This window comes from Rhinolophus sinicus, linkage group LG03 (assembly GCF_036562045.2).
Source record: "Rhinolophus sinicus isolate RSC01 linkage group LG03, ASM3656204v1, whole genome shotgun sequence".
Classification (NCBI taxonomy): Eukaryota; Metazoa; Chordata; class Mammalia; order Chiroptera; family Rhinolophidae; genus Rhinolophus; species Rhinolophus sinicus.
Window position 1 is genome coordinate 9,425,350 of NC_133753.1, and position 6,903 is coordinate 9,432,252.

A 6,903-nucleotide genomic window follows, 5' to 3' on the forward strand; every position below is an offset into this window, starting at 1 on the left:
GATCTCCACCCCCTGAGGTGGGGGCACCTGCTGAGGGGCCTGGGCTCTGGGTCCAGGATCAAGGGCTCAGCAGGGGTTGGGGAAAGACTTTCTCTCCCTGGCCAAGGAGAAGGAGTGGGCTCATACACCTACCATACGCCCTTTCCAAACCTCTCCCCTCAATGGCTCCCCCTGAATACCCATTTTAACCAGATTTCAGCTGGGTTTGAAGGTTGAGATGGTCAGATATGTCAGAATTTTTTAAAAGGCTACTAACACCTAGCGCTGTCAAAGATGTGGCAAGGTAGATACACTTAAGCATTGTTGATGGGTGTGTAAGTGGGTATTGACTTTCTGTGGGGGTATGTTGGCAGAATCTGTTAAAATATGAAATGGGTCTCTCCTTAGACTCAGAATGCAAACAGGTGTGCATGAAGACATTTGCAGAAATGGTGATTGCAACTGCAAAAAGAAAACAAACAAAAACAAAGACAAAGAAAACAAACATTTAGAATTTATACAAGGTAGTGCCAGAGTACAGAATATTCTGTAGCCACTAAAAAGAATAACATAAACCTACAGGAGCTGACTTAGAAGGATCTCAGGATGGATTGTTTCGTGAAAAAAAATTAAGTACAGAATTATGTGGATAGTATGGCCCCTTTTGTGTTTAAAAAACAAAACAAAAAAAGGTAAAATAAAATGTCAAAAAAAGTCTGGGAGAAATGTTCCCCAAAGTGATAACTGATTTGTGAAAGGAAATAAGATGGGAGAGGATTGAAGGGGGTTTAATTTTTCAGTTTATCACCTTTTATATTGTTTGACTTTTTTTCTCAATGAACATGTGTGTATGCATAATGTTTTTGTCTCGTGTGTGTGTGTGTGTGTGTGTGTGTGTGTGTGTGTGTTGGGTTTTGCTCCAGAACCTCAGAATAGTTCTGCTCAGAACCTCTACATACTAGGTTGACCCTGAAATTATTCCTTCAATAAACATTTTCCATGTGAGCCCCTGTGCTGGTGACACCGGAGGGACACGGTCCTCACAGGGAAAGGCCTGTGAACAGAAAAGGACTTTACAGCATGACAGCCCAGAGACAGGGTTTTCACAGGGACAGTGGGGGCCGGAAGCAGATATGATTAGTTAGGTGAAATCTGAGGAGGCGCTCTGGAGGAAATGGTGCTTAGCAGCGTCTTAGACATGACTGGCATGTATCAGATGGTCCAGTGGGAGGAGAGTGGGGGAATCTTGTTGGGGGGAAGTGTTTCGGAGGGAAGATGTGAATGTCTAGTGCTTTTGAGGGAGCACAGGGGGAGGTAGTGGGCAATAGGACATGAGAGGGGCAGGGACAAGGGCGGATGGATGCCAGGCCCATCTCTCTCCACTCGTAGTTGTCATTCTGACAGCAGGGACTCCGCCAGCTGCCAGCAGAGGGCGCTTGATGCTGTACAAGCTGCAGAATGAAGCCTGCTGGAGTAGTAGGTCAAATGGCTTTGTGTTGACCTGGGGTGGAGGAAGCTGGGTTCTCAGGGTCCAGAGCCGGGTGCAGACAGCAGGCGGGAGGACGCGGGTCATGGCGGTGAGTGAGCCCCCCAACACAGATGATGACAACACAGCATGAGGGGTGAGAGAGGGCACGAGCCCATGCCACTGAGGGGCCACTGGGCCACAGGTGCTCTCTGCAGAGGTATTTGCAATCCCTCGACTTCCCAGTGCGGTGCAGATTTTAGTCCAACACACAGCGATTTCATGGATGATGTTGTTTTCCTTTCCAAATACATATACTTGGGTTCAAAAGAGTCCACGTCAAGGAGATTGTGAGTAAATGGTGGCCCAGGGGGCTTGTGGCCTCGGGAAAGGCCTGATTGGACTTGAGGACACTGTCCGTGGAGGGGCTGCGAGGGCCGGACCAGCCGCAGCCTGGGGTGTCTGTCACGCAGCTGACGGCCTCCCCTGCCTGTCCCTGCCACCAGCTCTGTCCCGTTCTCTCGCTCTTCTCTCTGCTCCTCCCAAGTGCTCACTCCAGACACCTGGGCACCAGTCCTGAGCGCTCCCACCTGACATCCAGCAGATTCACCTGGAACATGACTGTGTGCCCGCTCTTCTCTGGGACTCTGGGGCACAGCAGGAGCCCAGGAAGGTCCCAGCCCAGTCTGCTGTGTGGGAGAGACAGGCATGGAACACAGCAGACGGCCAGGCAGTGATGGGCCCCACGCAGGGAATTACACAGGCCGTGAGCCAGGTCGCGAAAGGCCTTTCTGGGGGAGGGGACATTTAAGCTGAGACCTAAATGTCAAGATGCAACCAGACATGAGAGCAGAGATCTCCAGAGAGATTGTCCCAGAGGAAGGACTGAGTACGGGGCTTTCAAGAGAAAGGGGGAAGTCAAAGGTAACCTCTAGATTTTGACCTGAGCAACTACCGTGTTTCCCAAAAAAATAAGACCTCACTGGAAAATAAGCCCTAGCATGATTTTTCAGGATGACATCCCCTGAACATAAGCCCTAATGCACCTTTTGGAGCAAAAATTAATGTAAGACCCGGTCTTATTTTCGGGGAAACACAGTAGGTGAATGGACAGGCTATTTTCTGAGAAAAAAGAAAGCTGTGGAAGAAGTGAATTTGTAGGAGGAAATCAACAGTACAGACTCGGTCACAGTAAATCTGAGATGCCCATTAGACGTGCAATTGGAATGTCACATAGAAATATGAGTTTGGATTCTGGGGGAGCACTCGAATGTGGGAGCCCATGGTCGATGGTATCTAAGGTCTGGGGCCCAGATAAAATTGCTGGTTTGTGCTCACATCTTAATTTACAAAGGTGATTGAGTGACAACTCAGAAAGACCAATGCCATTGAAAAAAATTTCAAAACTCACAGCTCCCCTAGAAACGGGAGGCACAGCATGACACACGACGCCACAGGCAGAGCACCAGGGGAAGTCACAGGCCATGCCTTTATTCTTTTTACCAGCTGCAGAAAGACGGGCTCTTAACTGGTCTCCCCGATTCTGGTCTCCCCCATTTGAAGCCAGAATTGTGTTTCCAAAGCAGCTGCTCCAAGCCATAGTCTTTAAATGCCCCTGTAAGATGCTATTTGTTGGGAGGTGTGTCGTCAGTTTATCGTGACTACTAGTACTCAAAACACTGAAGTTCGTGAATGATTTTGTTCTTTTACTGATGAATGAGCAGATTTAAAGTTATGGCTCTAATAACACTAAAATAGTGTTATTTGGGTTGCATGTAATAGACTTTGTGGGTCTCTGTCTCACATTTTTCTTTTTTTTCTTTTTTTTTACAATCTTTTAAAGATGTAAAAACCATTCTTAGTGTGTGGTTTAGGCAAAAACAATCCCACAGGCTTTATTTGGCTGTCTCCTGCCCTAGAGCATTGTCACTTACATGTAGAGATGGACGGGGAAAGAAAAAAAGTAGACAACAGCTTCTTCTAAGCCTCAACCCAGCAATAGCATTTCACCTAATGCTCCATTTAGTAGCCCCAGTCCCGTGGCCACCGAGCTGGGCTGTCTGCCCAGGAAAAGAGGAAAACAGATTTCTGGTGAGCAACAGCAGTCTTCATATACTCTCATTGGCCCGTATAAGGTCACATGATTATGATTTAATGAATCTCTGAGTGTATCCGTTAGTTTTTGCTGTATAACAGGCTGTCTTAGTTTCCTAGGACCACCGTAACAAAGTACCACACACTGGGTGGCTTAAAACCACAGAAATTTATCCTCTCACCATTCTGGAGACTGGGGTCTGAAATCAAGGTGTCCGCAGGACCTCACTCCTTGTGAAAGCTCTAAGGGAGAACCCTTCCTTGTCCTCTTCCAGCTTCTGGTGGTGGTTGGTAATCCTTCATGTTCCTGGGCTTGTGGCCTCGTCACTCCAGTCGCTGCCCCATCGTCACATGGCCTTCTCTCTGTGTGTCTCTGTCTCCAGATCTCCCTCTTTTCTCTTAAGAGGACACCAGTTATTGGACTTAGGACTCACCCTCATCTGGTGTGACCTAATTTTAACTTGATTACATCTCCAAAGACTGTTTCCAAATAAGATCACATTCACAGGTACCAGAGCTTAGAAGTTCAAGAAATGTTTTTGAGACACACAATTCCACCCACTAGACAGGCCATTCAGTCTTCTCACTCCAGGATGCCTCCCCTTTCCGCCATCCCACACTATGTGTGCTAAGCTGGCAGCACACCCACTTGAGAGACCCCTGACTCCACAGGGAGCCCCTGTAGGTCTTGATGGAGGAGTCCACTGGAGGATTCAGGTAGTGAATACCCTGTCCTTGGAGGTGTGTAAGCCAAACTGGGTTTCAAAGTGGCTCCATTGAAGGGGCTTAACCCACACTTGTTAACCAGTTAACCAACTTTGACTGAGCACTACTGGGCTAGGTGCCAAGAACAGGTGATCACAGCCCTGAGGGGAGATGAACAAAAAAAAATTGCCTCGTAATGTAATAAGTGCAATAGTAGAAGCAGATAGCACAGAAGGATAGCAAAGCCAGAGGCAGAGGACAGAGCGTGGCTGGGGAAGGCTTTCAGGGTGGGTAGAGCGAGCACATAAGGCCAAGGAGCTTAGAGGTGGGTCTGGACAGCAGTAGAGACAGACGGACACATTCATTACTCAGGGTCAGTAACAAAGGCCAGTGAGTGGACAGACCACTAAGGGAGAAGCAAGAGAGAAGAAAGGATGGAAGAGGGGGGAAAGGAAAGGAGGGGAGGCGAAGGACAGAATGAACTAAAGATGAGTCAACAGGAATAGAGTTCAGGATAGATTGAGAGAACAAAGCAAGTTGAAAATGACAGATACAGCAGATAGACACAAAATACAAAATGATGCTATGTGTTTTCTATAAATTCATGACTGTATGTAAATACATTTTAAATGGGCTCAAAAGACACACCACAAACTGACAACAGTGGTTTTATGCAGGGGGCTGTCACTGGAATAAAGGGGGGTGGACGAGGGCGATTCTCACTGTATCTGTCATGTTCTAATTTTTTTTTAAGGAGAATGTATTTATATACATTGGATTCTTGTTTTGCTTCTTTAATATACACAGAACAAAACAACTGGGAGCAGATATGCCATAATAGAAGCAATGAGCAATTCTGGGTGGTAGTGGTTGTTTAACCCTTACTCTTAAAAAAGAACATTTATCATTTTTAATTAAAAAGAGAGAGAGAGAGTGATTAAAAAAAAGTCTGGAAGAAAAGTGCCAAAATGTCACATGTTAACAATGGTTAATTCAGGGTAGTGGGGACATGTGACGTTGTCATTTACCTATGAGGATTTCTCTCTGCCAAATTTCCCCAGACTATAATACAACCAGGCAAAGGCCCTGGGCCAGAGCCTGGAGGACCCTCATACTTGGGGGAGGGCAAGGCCAAGAGCAACTACGTCACCCTTGACCTCCGGGGTCTTGATGACGCCTCTGTTGTGCATGTTTTTGTCACAGGGGAGGGGACGGAGGGGAGAAGAAGGGATGAGAGAGGATAAGGAGGGGAGAAGAGTGTGTGTGAGTGAGAATCAGAGAGTAGGAGAGAAAGAGGGGGAGACAGAAAGGGGTGACTCCCAGGTGAGCCGCCCTATCTCCAGGACAGGAAGGGGAGGGGCTGGGCTCAGCCCCTCAGGCAGAGTGTTCTTGGAGATAAACCATTCCTTCTTCCCTGGTGCAGATTTTTCCTGCTCAAGGCTTTTAGAAAAGAAGAAAAAAGTCCATCTTCGCCCATATGTTTATCTCACTCCAGGGAATTCTCTGGAATGGAGAAAGAACCCAAGTGGCATTTGTTTGCAGTGAAAAACAGAAGAAGAAGAAAAGCCCTGTCAGCTGGAAAGTGTGGGAGTCGCAGGGGACGGCTCTCTCCCGCAGCTGCAGCTCCTGTTACTAACACAGGCGTAATGACATTAGGCCACCTGATTAAGTCGGCAGCCCTGGGCCCTGCCACCCTTTATCCTGGAGTTACAGCTTCATTTTTCAATTAGGTTCTTGAACATTTTTGAAAAATGCCTGGCCAACACATGAGTCCCGGAGGAGAACTGGGCACGTTTCAGCCCATCTCTCTCCTTTCCCTGGACGTGGACAAAGCACATTTCCAGATTCAAGAAGTCTGAACCGCTCCCCAAATTCTGAAACTCAGTCTTGAAAAATAATTATTTTAGCCCTATCACCCATCATCAGTTGTCCCTAGTCCTAACACAGAAGATTTTCAGAGCCGAGAGGATTCCCCAGAAATCTGATTCAGCCTCTTCAATGACAAGCGGGGAAACAGGCCCAAAGGAGTTCTCACTTGTTTGGAGCCCAGCCAGACCACACTCAGAGACTCTAGATTTCTAAATCTGAATCAAAAGGAGAGAACCGCTCAAATGTGCATTGATGCCTCTGTGGAGCCATCCTGTCATCATAATAAATGAAGGGGCCTGTGCCACTCAGTGGCACACGGGTTGGGGGCTTCTACAGGTGGTGCAGGTCACGCCTTTTACGTTTTCCTGGGTATCTGCCTGCAGTTCCCCAAATTGCCGCTAGGTGGCTCGAAGCATTGGCAATCACAGCTTCATGGTCCAAACAGCCTGGCTCCACTCCCAACCCAAGACTGAAAGTTCAGGGCTTACATTTTCAGGGGGTGCAGAAACACAGGGCTAGAGGGAGAGGCCTTCATGTGTAATGGGCATGTCACCTCCTATCTTTGGGCCTCCCTTGCCCAACTGTGAAGAGGTATGTTAATAGCCACCTGCTTCAGAGTTACAATGATAAGCAATGAGAAGCCCTGTGGAAATGGCTGCCCAGAAGTTCCCAAATGTGAGACCCTAAGTCAGACCCCCCTGGGAGCCTAGGGCCCACTCCAGGACAGTCAGATGCAGAAGGTCTAGAGCAGGCAAATCCATAGTGAGGTTCCTACCTTTTCTCAGGTGAGC